Source organism: Myotis davidii, unplaced genomic scaffold (genome assembly GCF_000327345.1).
Source record: "Myotis davidii unplaced genomic scaffold, ASM32734v1 scaffold27, whole genome shotgun sequence".
Classification (NCBI taxonomy): Eukaryota; Metazoa; Chordata; class Mammalia; order Chiroptera; family Vespertilionidae; genus Myotis; species Myotis davidii.
The window spans coordinates 2,223,053-2,236,607 of NW_006297821.1; the positions used below are offsets into that span (position 1 = coordinate 2,223,053).

Sequence of the window (13,555 nt, forward strand, 5' to 3'; positions counted from 1 at the left end):
TAAGAAAAGAAGCTGTGCCTGAACCATGCCTCAGACACAGAAACAGTGTTAAGGAGTGGTCTAGACATAAATCTTCATGTTTATTGAAATAATGCCAGCCAATGTTAGTACTTAGGCCCAAAGAACTAACAGCAACAGAAGGCACCCTATTAGCACTTCAGGATTAAAGCATGTCTGCTAAGCATGGAATTGTGTGTGACCACAGCATTAACTTAATAGTCCTAAACAAAAGTAGGTGTTAGTCACCCTATCTTTAGGGTGACTAACATTATTTTACCTTCATTATCTCTAAGCAGATGTGATACAAAAATCTGAAGATGTGACTGATTAGAGCAATTTGCCCAAAGAGTATTTCAAAGGAAAGATTTGACCACAATACTACGGAATGGGCAAACTGTGCACTCTACGACTTTGCTTACAGAGTGAAAAAAAATCACCGGCCTGTTTAAAATCAAAATCTGTTCCTGGCGCTTTGCTTCTGACTTCTGTTTAACACAGTTTCAGGTCAACTGGGCCTATCAAAGGCTAATGGAGGTGAGTAAAGCCTTGTTTTTCAATTAAGAGTCACAGATGTATTCTGATCTTTTGTTACTTGGAGTAGTTTTTTTCTTTCTGAGGGACAGTAACTATACCTGGCAACTGGAATGTCTGGTCCCAGATTTCCTCTCTCTAACAACTAATATAGAAATGATGGTTATGATTATATGACATGAAATTTTAATCTCTAATTACCAGCTTACGTTTTAAAAAACGATATGCTGTCCATAGCCATTCTGCTTCCCAACTCCTTAAAGTATCCATTTTTTATATCATCTCTGAACCAGAAATCTTTTGTCATCTTTTTGGTTCCATCTATCAGCAAACTGTTAAACACAGTAGACAAAAAATCAAGATCAATAAATCTTAAGAAATTTTGGCTTTTGGCAGGTTAAATGCAAGAGCATTCTAAGTGGTATGTAAACTTTTAAAAACATTTGATGTATTCACTTTAGTGTGTATAAAAATATTGGTTGCATAAACCTATGATTTCATTGCTTAGGTCAAGGCTAAGCAAAAAGAAAAAAAACAACTAATGAAAAATATTTTAAGTAATAAAAGTTCAGAGGGTACAAACAAGGATGTGGTAAAAACTAAAAAAAAACAAAAACACAAAAAACCCACACACAACAAACTAAAAAAAAAAAAAACCCACAGGATTCAAATTTAAAAGTTTAAGAAAGATAAAAGGATAACAAAAATGAAAGTCATACAGACTCCTGAAATTTTATAAAAGTGTTATTAGCCTTCCTGTTTCTTTAAGATAAGGCTCTATCACATAAAGTAAACTTGTTGTCTGATGCCTAACTTTAATTTTGGGGACAAAAGGTACAACAGTGACTCTATTTCCAGTTCTCCACTTACAAAGAAAAAGCTTACTGCACATCCCAATGTCAATTCTTCTCTACTCAATTGGGAGGGACCCTGTCCCCAGAAATTTCACAGGACCACACCCCAGCTTCCCATGTTCAACCTCTTCTGCTCAACAAGCCATCCTTGGACAAGCCTGCACACTCGTAAGGCCTCATCTACATCAGGGGTGGGGAACATCACCAAATATTTGACCAAATATAACAGGCTAATTTTTTAAAAATATACTTTTATTGATTTCAGAGAGGAAAGGAGAGAGAGATAGAAACATCAATGATGAGAGAAAATCATTGATCGGCCGCCTCCCACATGCCCCCCACTGGGGGTTGAGCCTGCAACCTGGGCATGTGCTCAAACCATGACTCCCTTGTTCATAGGTCAATGCTCAACCACTGAGCTACACTGGCTGGGCAGCAGGCTAATTTTTAAGTTGATAATTTTATATGGCCCGTGAATGTTATAAATATCCAAATGGCCCTTGGCAGAGAAAAGGTTCCCCACCCCGATCTACATGGATGCACTAATGACTGTAAATTTGTTTCCTGTTCTTCTTCTTGCCCTGCTCTATCCATCTACTGATCATTTTACCTGGATGCACTTCAAACTCAACATGCTTAAAAGCAAACTCATTCTTACCAGCAATCCTAGGCACCCCAATGTGCCCCTCCCCTTCCAGAGATGCCCCTAAATTTCTCCCATCTCCTCCACCTCATTATTACACTGAAGACAGACCCGGGGCCTCTCTCGCCTGGGCTAACACAAGAGCCTCCTGACTGCTCCCTGTATTTTCTCCCTCTCCTTGTACAGCTAATTTTTCCTTAACTGCCTCAAAACTAATCTTCCTAAGATAAAATCAAGTCTTAAAAATTCCTTATCAGCTCAACCTCATTATTCATTAGGTCACACATATTAAGACTACAGTGAGATAGCAGACATACCTATCAGAATGGCTAAAATAAAGATTATGGGTGGGGGGTGGTCAGCTGGAAGAAGGTAAACGGGATAAATGGTGACAGAAAGAGACTAGACCCTGGATGGCGAGTACACAATGCAATGTGCAAATGATGTATTGTAGAATTGTGCCCATATAATTTTATTAACCAATGTAACCTATGTAAATTCAAAAAAATAAAGATAATGATAACACCACATATTGGCAGGAATTCAGAGAAACTGGATGCATACATTATTGGTGGGAATGTAAAATTGTACAGCTACTATGGAAAAGGGTATTGATGTTTCTTACGAAACTAAACATGTACTTATCATATGACCCAGCAATCGCATTCATGGGCATTCCAGAGAAATGAAGCTTATCCACACAAAATCCTACACACAAATATTCAAAGCAGCTGTATTAGTAATAGTGAAAAATTAGAAGTAATTCTAATGTCCTTCAACAGGTAAATGGTTAAACAAACTATGGTTTATCTATAGCATGGAATACTGCTCACAATTAAAAGGGAAGAAAAATTGAAACACAACAAATTAGGTGGATGTTATGGGACTAATGCTGAATGAAAAAAGCCAATCTCTAAGATTCCATAGTACAGATTCCATTTATATACAATGCTTAAAATGACAAATAGAGATGGAGAACAGAATCATGGTTGCCAGAGCTTAGGGGAGAGGATAGGGAGATGGCTGTGGTTATAAAAGGGTAGCATGGGATGGAGGTGTTTTATATTTTGACTGTGGTAGAGGTTCAAACAAATCTATACATGTGAAAAAACTGCACAGAATACGTACACATACGTAAATGAGTGCATGTAAAGTTGGTGAAGTCTTAATCAGGTGGATGGACTGTATCAATGCCAATCAATCTCCTATTGTGATATTCTACTATAGTTACTCAAGAAGTTACCATTGGGGGAAGCTGGATAAAATGCATATGGATCTCTCTACATTATTTTTTACAATAGCATGTGTCTCTACAGTTATCTCAAAATAAAAAGTTGAAAGATGAAAAAACCCTCCTCAATGACATCTAATAGCTCCCCAATACCCGTAGTAAAGCATGACATGCAGAATTTCCCTTACACATCCTACAATCGAGACAACTAGTTCTAAGAGCTAACATCTATTGAGCACAGGTTATGTGGCAGGCACCATTCTAAGCATTTTATACGTATTATCTCATTTAATCTTCAATGATCCCACAAGTTCAATTCCACCATCAATGCTATTTTAAGAAATTTTTTACAAAGATTTTTTAAAACTGATTTTTAGAGAGGAAGAGAGAGAGAGAAACATCGATGTGAGAGTGAAATATCAATCGGCACACCCTCTACCAGGGATCAAGCCCACAACTCAGGCATGTGCCCTGACCCGGAATCGAACTGGCAACCTTCCCATACATGCCCAACCAACTGAGCCACACTGGCCAGGGCCTGTCAATGCTATTTTATTCATAAACCATTAAGGCACAGATGATATAAGTAGCTTGATAGCATCACCAACCAATCATCCTTCAAGCCCTGCTCCAATGTTACCTTTGTGACTTCTTCTAGATTTAAGTGCTATACTAACAGTGTAAAAAACTCAGAAGATATTAAAAAATGTTCAACAAGGTCTACACAAAAGGACACAAAAAGTTATAAAGCTGACACCTTAAGGATTTGACACTGATTACACTGAATCTCTGCTTCTCCAAAGTTAAGCTTGAGTGGGAAAGTATTGTATAGATTATAGCGGGGACAGAAAACACCCATTAGTGAGAAAATGTTAATTAACAAGACAGCTAAAGAGGGACAGCTAATGTTAGGCTAATGAAACTCCAGTGTCAGCTGCAAAGCCCACATCTTTCTCAAGTTTTCACAAAACAAATACACGAACACAATTACATGACTTCTTAAACCCAGTTATCCCCACATCCCCTTTTCGTTAGTTTTGCAAGTCACGAAAAGGCATAATCTCTTTTCTTAGAAAAAAGACATTTTCTTCTGTTTAAAATGTATATTCATTATTTCCCTTAGGAGAAACGAGGTTATTACATGGATTTACTTGTAACAATCTAGGATTGTCCCAAGTACTGTCTAAATTCTGAATGAGTCTCTCCAAAGGAGTCATTTTAAACACAGACAACAGAAGCAGAGGGGAAGAAAATAATTTTAAGCCCATGAAAGAAGCTTAATGGATCAGATTTCCTCTGCTCCATTCCCCCTCCCCTCCCATAAGTTGTCTTCTCTTAAGCAAAGCCTTTGCAGAAGGCACCAAAGGTGAGCCTAAGTGGCAGAGAGAAGGCAAAGGGAGAAATAGGTGGAAGGCAGAGAGCCAACCTCTCCTCTTTCGTAAGTAACCATAAATTCTTTTTTAAATGAGTTTATCTGTGCCAAACTGACATGCCAGGGAACAAGATCTCAAATGCTCCCCATAAATTCTTAACAGTGATCTAAAGCCAATAAAGAAAAAGAAACTTCTTTTAAACTATGCATTACATGAAAAAAAGGTGTGGTCTAGTACAACAAGCAGCTAAGACAAGGAACTCGGAAAGGACATACTGACCAGCCCCGTTCTCTTGTATTTGGAGTCCTCTCTGCCCTGTCTGGAAGTGCTGGTTCTCTCTCGCACGTTTCTATAACCAGGACTGGGGATGATATACTCTTTTCCTATGTCGATGTCCTTCATCTTCTCTGACTGGAGACGCCAGGGCGCACAGACTCCTGGTTCCACTTGAGAATTTCTGAAATTAAAAATTCACCAAGAACAGGTATTTCCTAAATTGTGCTTAATAATATGCAAAAATGTTTTAAAATAGGGAAAAGGGCAAAAGCACTGAGATTTTCTACCCTTATATCTATAAAAAGTATTTTTCAAGTACTTCATATTTTCAAGAGAAAAAAAATCAATGTAATAGGATCAAGACTATGTCCTCCCACTGCTAAGGAAAACAAAAAAGATAAGAAAAATAGACACACTGGTAAAGAGACACCCAACTTCTTCACCTAGGTTCAAACCCGAGTACTTATAGGTCTTTTAAAAAAAAAAAGACTTTCTGGAAACAAGTTAAGTTTGTCCTAAGGATTATAAACTTTGCAATAATTAGATAGTGAAGAAGCTGATATTAAAGTACCGTGGAGTTACATAGCTAACATACAAAACAATATTATGCCTTCACTTTAAAAACAAATGCCCCCTGGGACATGAAAGTGTTCTAAAATCAGATAGTAGTGATGCACAATCCTGTGACTATACTAACAAAACACTTCAAAAGGCTGAATTTCCATGCATGGTTTATCAATGATAGTACATCTCAACAAAGCTGTTACTAAAAAACAATAACCAAAGCAAACCGCCCAACCTGCCCTGTGAAGGCTTACCTAGTATGACCTGAAACTGTCCTAATTCTAGGCAATAACCAGTTATCAACTTCCGTTACTTTTGAAAAAATAAAACACATACACACCTCTCTGAAACATTTCCCCCACCCTATGATGGTTCAAACCTTCCCAGATACAAGCTGAGAAAACCCCATTCATACCAGCCTCAGTAGAAATTAAAAAAGTGTAGCCATGTTGCCTTTTATTTTTTTTTTTTTTTTTTTTTTTGCCATGTTGCCTTTTAAATTCCATCAACTCCTGCTAGCAATCACTGCAACTTAAAGGTACTACTCTGTAGACCAAATTCTGACAGCTACAATTCATGTTTTAAGGTACCAGAAAAAAGGAGAATACTTACTAATCCTCTAAACAAGAAGGACTAAATTTCCTCCATAGGTAAGTGCTTCCAGCACAAAAAGGAAGCTTGACTCCTTGCCTTCCAGAGGTCTGATCTGAGTACTCGGAGTTGATACTACTTATTTCCTTATCTCTCAAAAAAAAAGAAGTCACCTTGTCCAATGACAAACTGCACGATAAGCGATCACGTCACTGAGACCTCATTAAGCCTAAACTATAAACAGACCTGGCACCTGCCAGCGTCCCCAGTGTCTGGATGCAGATAATAGTAAATCCTTCTTGTTACCAGGGTCACAAAAGTCCAACCTTCCCCTCCAAAGGTTCCGGAGCCCAGCTAATTTCTAGAAGCTGAAAAGATTAGTCCTACTTTGAAAAAAAGGCAGGAGGAGGGGAGGGAGGAGGCCAAAGGAACTCATTTATGTGGTCACATTGCCATGACAAGAGGAACATGAAGATCACCTCAGTTGTATAAGAACTCACAATAACCAAAGTTTCTTTCAATCGCTTTATTTCAATTCCTACATAGGAAGGACGTGGGGAGCAGTTTCCCAACACTTCTAACACTCTTGCTTTTATACCAAGACTCTCCTTCCAGTGACACAAGTGTACAGTGAAACAGATGACACTGCCTGGGGGATGGGGGTTGCACAGGATTAAGAACTTCAATTAGCCAGACTGGGGTTTCCAAATTGCCTTCATAACTTAGGTTTCCAACATCTCAGGAAAATTGGTCCCAGGCCCTGAAACTGCATAAGAGAACCCGACCTGAGGCTACAAGGAGGATTCCTATGTACCACCCTCTTCCAATCCACTTGTTGTGTTGCCAACCTTCTGCACCTTTTACATCTGGACCCCAGTATAACGGTCTATCTCCTCCATCAAAACCTGAAACTTTGCCAACCATTCCCGTGCCTCCTGCCTCCCCACGTCTGTGCAGAAACCAAAAGGGCCCTGTGTGGTAAATACAAAGCATCATGCAGCTCTGTGTGGTGGAAGTGGAAAGGGCACTGATGAAAGTCAAGAGATCTGGGTTCCATCCTGGGCTCTGCCCAGGGGTTGCTGTGCGTGCTTAAGTCACGAACCTCATTTGCCCATTTGCAAAAACAAACAAAAAAACACCCAAAACCCGAGAGGATGGCTTCTGAGGTCGCTGGCAGCTCAGAGTGTCCGTCCGGTGTGTGGCTTGAGCCGGGGCGTCCCAGGCCGTCCTCCCCACAACTTGAGGATGGGGGCTTCTCTCTGGCCAGCTTCGCCTGGGATGCCCTGGACCCTAGGGCGTTCCCGTGTCCAGTAGGGGCCTGGCGAGCCGATAGCGACCCACACCCACGGGCTGCGGGCGCAGCACCCCCTGGTGGCCGCAGCCGGGAGTGTAGCCAGCACTCTTGACCACTCATCCCACCCTACACGCCTTCCCAGGCCTGCACCTCGCCACGTGCCCCGAGGGGTCGCGTCCCAAGGAGGGGGCGGCGGGAGACCTGAGGAAGGCCAGGCCCCGTTTCTCAGGTGTCTGGCTTCTCCCGAACTGCCCGTATCCCGATCACAGCCCACCGGCCGCGGAGGAAACACAGGGGAGGGATCCAAGTGACAACCGAGGGAGAAGGAAGGGGAGCGGCGGCGGCCGCTCCTTACCTGTGCCCCAGGTCCCAGACCGCCGCGCCGGCCACTCGACCACGCTCCCGAGCATCAGCTCCGGGGCAAAACAAGCCTTTATAGCGGCATTGGCCGCCAGACTGCGCAGGCGTGCTGCACAAAGAATCCCCAAGACTGAAGGGAATTGTAGTCCCCCTGCCAGGAGCCCCGGGCTGGGCACGCGGCGAAGGACTCTCTTTCCCAGAAGCACTGCAGTCGCCCTGGGGGAGGTGCGGGTGCTTTTCCACCGCGCTCCTAGCGCTGCACCGTCGCTTCCCGTTCTCCTGCGACCCGGTCTGCAGTCCTCCCTGAAGACGCGTGCCCTGGCCGGCGGCGGGGAGGGTGGACGGAGCCCCGTGGGGTCCGGCAGCCCAGGGTTTGCAGGCAGGTGATCCGGCCGGTGTGCGGTCGTGTGTGCACCAGCAACACCGTGAAGGTCACCGCAGTTTCTATGCTCTGGTCGCCAGCCAGTCTCAAACCTTATCTGCCGTGCACTTGGCATTTTACGAGTGCTGGGTCGGGAATCCACCCTGCATTCTGATATCGCCTTTCTTTCTTTTATCCCACTGCCCAACGCGTAGTGTGTGCTGCCTGTTTCTAGATAATAAAATGCCAGGATCACCGTTTTTATTTTATTTTTTTAAATATATATTTTTTATTGATTTCAGAGAGGAAGGGAGAGAGAGAGAGAGAGAGAGAGAGAGAGAGAGAGACCGGCTAGGGCAGGATCACCGTTTTTTAGAGTGGCAAGAGCCATAGGCACAGACTGCCAACTCATCCCCTTCTTTTTATACATGAATCAGGTTCCCAAAAAGATCGATCACTTTATCTCTGTTTCATCTGTACCTTCAACAGGATCATAACATAACTACTCTTGAGTGCCTACCTACTCTATCTGGTGCTTTACATGTGATTCTGCTTTCTTTTACTCTCCATAACAACCCTGTGTGTAGGTACTATGATGATCCATTTAAGAGATTTAAATTTTTTTAAGAAAATGAAGCCCCTCGGGCATGCGGGACTCAGTGGTTGAGCATAGACGTATGAAGGGGAGGTCGCGTTTTATATATAAAATAAATGAAGGTAAAGTGACTTGAAGACACTAAGGTGTCATAAAGCTAAAGTAATTAATACAGTGTGTTTAGGCAAAGATGGATTGATAGACAAGTATAATAGAATGAAGAGCCTAGAAGCAGATTAATGCATATATGTAAACTTGATCTGTAACAGGAAAAAAAAAAACCATTACAAATCAGTAGGGAGAGAAAGAAGATTCCATAAACAGTGCTGGGATAATAGTTATCCGTATTTTTAAAATACTCAGTGATTACTACTTCATACATACCACACAGAAAAATCTATTTCAGGTAGATCAAAGACCTAAACTGTGAATGAGAAAACTTTAACACATTTAGAAGAAAAGGTGAAATATCATTTGAACTTGAGAGTAGAGAAGAATGTCTTAAGATACAAAAACAAATAAGAAAGGAAAGATTGATAAATTTTTACTGTATTAAAATTTAACCTTCTGTCCAAGATGCTATAAGTGAAGACAAAGCACAAGTTATAACTGACGACGTTCTTAAATGTACAATATATAAATAATTTCTACGAATCAGTAAGAAGTGGCAAATAACCCAATAGGAAAATAGGGAAATGGTGTGAACAAGCTGCTCACAGAAAGGGGAACAAGAACAGCCATTCAAATATGTTTGAAAAGACACCCAATCTCACTAATAATCAAGGAAATGGAAATTAAAATAGTGCTGAGATGCCATTTTATGCCCATCTGACTGGGAAACCAAAAATCTGACACCACCAACTGTTGTCAAGGATCTGGAGAGACAGGATATTTCACACATTGCTGGTAGAGTGCGTATCCATTGACAGAACCACATTAAGGAACAATTTGGCAAACTTCGTGGGCTGGAAGTGGGATGTATTGTTAGACCTCAAGTAGATCCCTAACATTCAGTGGCTTGAACTCAAGAAGTTTATGTCTCTCGTGCTAGGAGTTCATTTCTAGGTGAGGGTACCAGATCAGCAGTGCAATTCTGCTTCTTGCAGTTTGTCAGAGACCCAAGGTGAACGTGGCTCTCTCAGGTTCAACATTTGGCTTCCTACGCTGCTCCACTCATTGCTACCACCAGTCACCAGGAGGGAGGAGGGAAAAAGGGAGTGTGGAGGTGTGAGCTGGTCTTCAGGCACCAGCCAGGAAGCTGCATACTTCATTTCTAATCACACTCTATTGGTGACAATTTAGTCAGATGGTCACATCTGAGAAAAAACTGGGAAATGCAGTGCTCAGCAGAGCAGTTATGAGCCATCCCAACTCTATTAAAATTACAGAAGAAAAGAAGAGATTTGGGCAAAAGCTAATGCTTTTTTTAAAACATATTTTATTGATTTTTTACAGAGAGGAAGGGAGAGAGATAGAGAGTTAGAAACATCGATGAGAGAGAAACATCGATCAGCCGCCTCCTGCACATCTCCTACTGGGGATGTGGCCGCAACCGAGGTACATGCCCTTGACTGGAATCAAACCTGGGACCCTTCAGTCCGCAGGCCGACGCTCTATCCACTGAGCCAAACCAGTTTCGGCAGCTAATGCTTTTTAATGCCCATTCTTAAACCCAGCAATTCCACTTTTGCATATATGCTCTGGACCAGTGGTTGGCAAACCGCGGCTTGGCAAACCGTGGGTCGCAAGCCAAATGCAGCTCTTTGGCCCCTCGAGTGTGGCTCTTCCACAAAATACCGGCTCTTCCACAAAATACCGACTTCTGCACATGGGCCACGAAGTTTCAATCACACTATCGGTGCGCGCCCGCACGTGGTATTTTGTGGAAGAGCCACGCTCAAGGGGCCAAAGAGCCGCATGTGGCTCGCGAGCCGCGGGTTGCAGACCACGGCTCTAGACTAACCTTTATCAGCAGGAGCTTCTGCAAGAGAATTAAACCCTACACAGAATTATTTGAGGGACTGTTTTCTTATTTCTCCCAAGGATAGCATACAACTAGTATCATTCTAGATGCCCAGGGGAGAAGTGAATTCATTACAAACAATGAATACCTTAGGACATAAGGGCTTAACGCAATTAGCTGAGAAAAGGTGACCCAAAGGGTCTCTCACACATCTGCACAAGGAGATACTTTCATTGTGCATGGTCTGTAATGGTAGAAAGAATATAAATTTCACTAATAAAGGAATAGATAACTAGTTATGGTATTTGTACAGTGGGACATTATATAACAGTCAAAGAACAAGGTCTATTATGTATCTACTAGAGGCCCGGTGCATGAATTTGTGCATGGTGGGGTCCATCCAGCCTGCCCTGATGGGAGCCCATGGGGCAGGCCAGCAGGGCGGGGAGGTGTCACAGGCAGTTGGTCAGCCAGCCCCACCCCTGATCAGGGTACTGGGGGCCGACAGGGGCTGGATCAGGCTGGTTGGCTGCCACAGTGCGCATCATAGCCACTGGTCATTCCGGTCATTCTGATTGTTCTGCCGTTCTGGTCACTGGGCTTGTATATATATAGATATGAATAAATCTCAAGAACAATGTTGAGTAAAAATAAGTTACAAAAAGACTCAAATTGTGTGACTCCATTTGTATTAATTTTATAATTGTTTAAGGATACGCACATGTATTGGGCATGATAAACAACACTTTCAATGTATAGATAGTTAACTCTACCATTGGAGGGAGGAGCCCAAGATAAAAGAGGGACATACAAGGACATCACCTGTTTCTGTAATATTTTATTTCTTTTTAAAATGACTTATAAATATTAAAATTTAACAAAGCTTGGAGGTGGGCATATGAGTGCTTCAAATATCATTTGCTGTGTTTTAGATAGCCTTTAAGTAATTCATAATTTGAAAGTTTTAATATCGAAAAAGAAGAAGAAAGGACCACAAATAAGTCACAGAGGCATAAAGACCCCCAACCTACAGGTAGCCAAAGAGAAACAACCCAGGTCACCAGCAGGATGGGCCACTGGGTCTGCAACCACGATTTAAAAAACAACAACAAAAAACTTCCAAAAGAAACATAGGGGCAGACCTTCATCCCAGCCCCACAGGCACATCATGGGCTACAGAATTTCGCACAGATGGAAGGAAGGCAATGAACCTATCACCTCACGCAGTGGAAAGGAGCCATTCTGGATCAGGTGCCTATAAATTCCTCTCTTTATCTCACAAAATATGATGGAATTGACTGTGTCTATGGACTGGAACTTCACAAAGATGAAAGAGTTTTGTCTCCCAAAATTCTTTCTGACAGGGTGGCATCATCTCAGCTCAGTGATGCAAACCTTGCAAATACCATAATCGGTAAAGCTGTGGAACATATGGTTGAGGACAAGCATGGTTCTAGGGGTGAATAGAGAGGGGTGTTCTTAGCCCAAGCACCAATAATGAAGGCCTGGTTTTATATCACCAGTGATAAGGCTCCTGCTTGTACATGCACCTGTCTTGTGTCAGCTTTCAGGTGAGTATGAAAAGGAGACCTCCGTATGATGCCAGTGAATCTCCTCCAGCAGAGTCGGAGCTGGGAGGAGCCGGAGATGGCCTGATAGGCAAGCATGTGGAATATACCAAAGAACATGGCTCCAAACAGATTGGCATGACCATTCACCAAGTGGAAGCCAAACCTTCTGTGTATTTCATCAGTTCGATGATGATTTCTGCCGAGAGCCGGTCCATCCTTGCTGTTTCAAGGGACCTGGCATATATGGCATACTGTTCTTAATATGTTTGCTCACCTTCTTGGCGCTATGTGTTTTAACCAAGGTCACCTCTCTGAGAAAGCTTGTTTCCACAGGTAGGGATTTCCCCCTGAAGTTAGGGAGGGGATAAAACCCCTTAACTAAGGTGCCAGGCGGGTAGTTAATCACTTTAACTACGAACAATCACGCTTAAGCTACATAATCTTTACTCCCTGGAATGGGGGAACCTAGAGAGGGAACATGGCTACAGAACCTGGCTGGAGAACCTGGAGAACCTGGCTGGAGAACCTAGCAAGAGAACATGGACATAGAACCTGGCTGGAGATCCGAACCAGGACTTCGCTGGAGATCCAGACCAGAACTTGGCTGGAGATCCTGGCTAGGCTGCTGATCAACTGAACGCTGTCTCCATGTCATTCCCTCTTTGCCGACTCCGTCCACACCTTTGGGGACCCCTGGACCTGCTGGGGTTGGACCCCAGCAGATTTCCATATCTATGTCGATGATTTGGTGAAAAAGTCCTGTTAGGGTACAATTTGCCACATTTGTAAAAATAAATGTATTCTTTGTAGACATGAAAAATAATGTTGCTTTGGGAACATAAGGGTCCCCTTTATTTCAACACCCTAGCCAGCATAACTGTTGTTTTATTTTGAAAAAAAAAATGTATGTGAACATGACATGTTGTGTGTAAGGACTTTATCATGTTGAACAGATTGGGTGTGTTTGGTGGGTGGGGCATGGAAGAAAGGTACAGCTATACAGTCAAGCTGAGTAAAGTTCAGCTAGTATCATAGAAAAAGTTTTAATGTAACAGAAACAAACATTTCTCCTCTCAATGGAGATACGTGCAATTTAACAGAATTTTTTTTAATTTTATGAAGTCTTTATTGTTCAGATTATTACATTTGTTCCTCTTTTTCCCCCCCGCATAGCTCCCCTCCACCCAGTTCCCCCCCCACCCTCTGCCCTTACCCCCCCACTGTCCTCATCCATAGGTGTACGATTTTTGTCCAGTCTCTTCCTGCACCCTCACACCCCTTTCCCCCCAAGAATTGTCAGTCCACTCCCTTTCCATGCCCCTGGTTTTATTATATTCACCAGTTTACT

General features: G+C 42.5%; 2 pseudogenes; one reads left to right on the forward strand and one right to left on the reverse strand.

The window, feature by feature from the left end:
* LOC102764588 overlaps positions 1-7,858 on the reverse strand; it is a 30,315-nt pseudogene extending 22,457 nt beyond the window's left edge.
* A 3,510-nt stretch (positions 7,859-11,368) lies between these two features.
* LOC102774619 lies at positions 11,369-12,544 on the forward strand (annotated as a pseudogene).
* Positions 12,545-13,555: the final 1,011 nt, after the last annotated feature.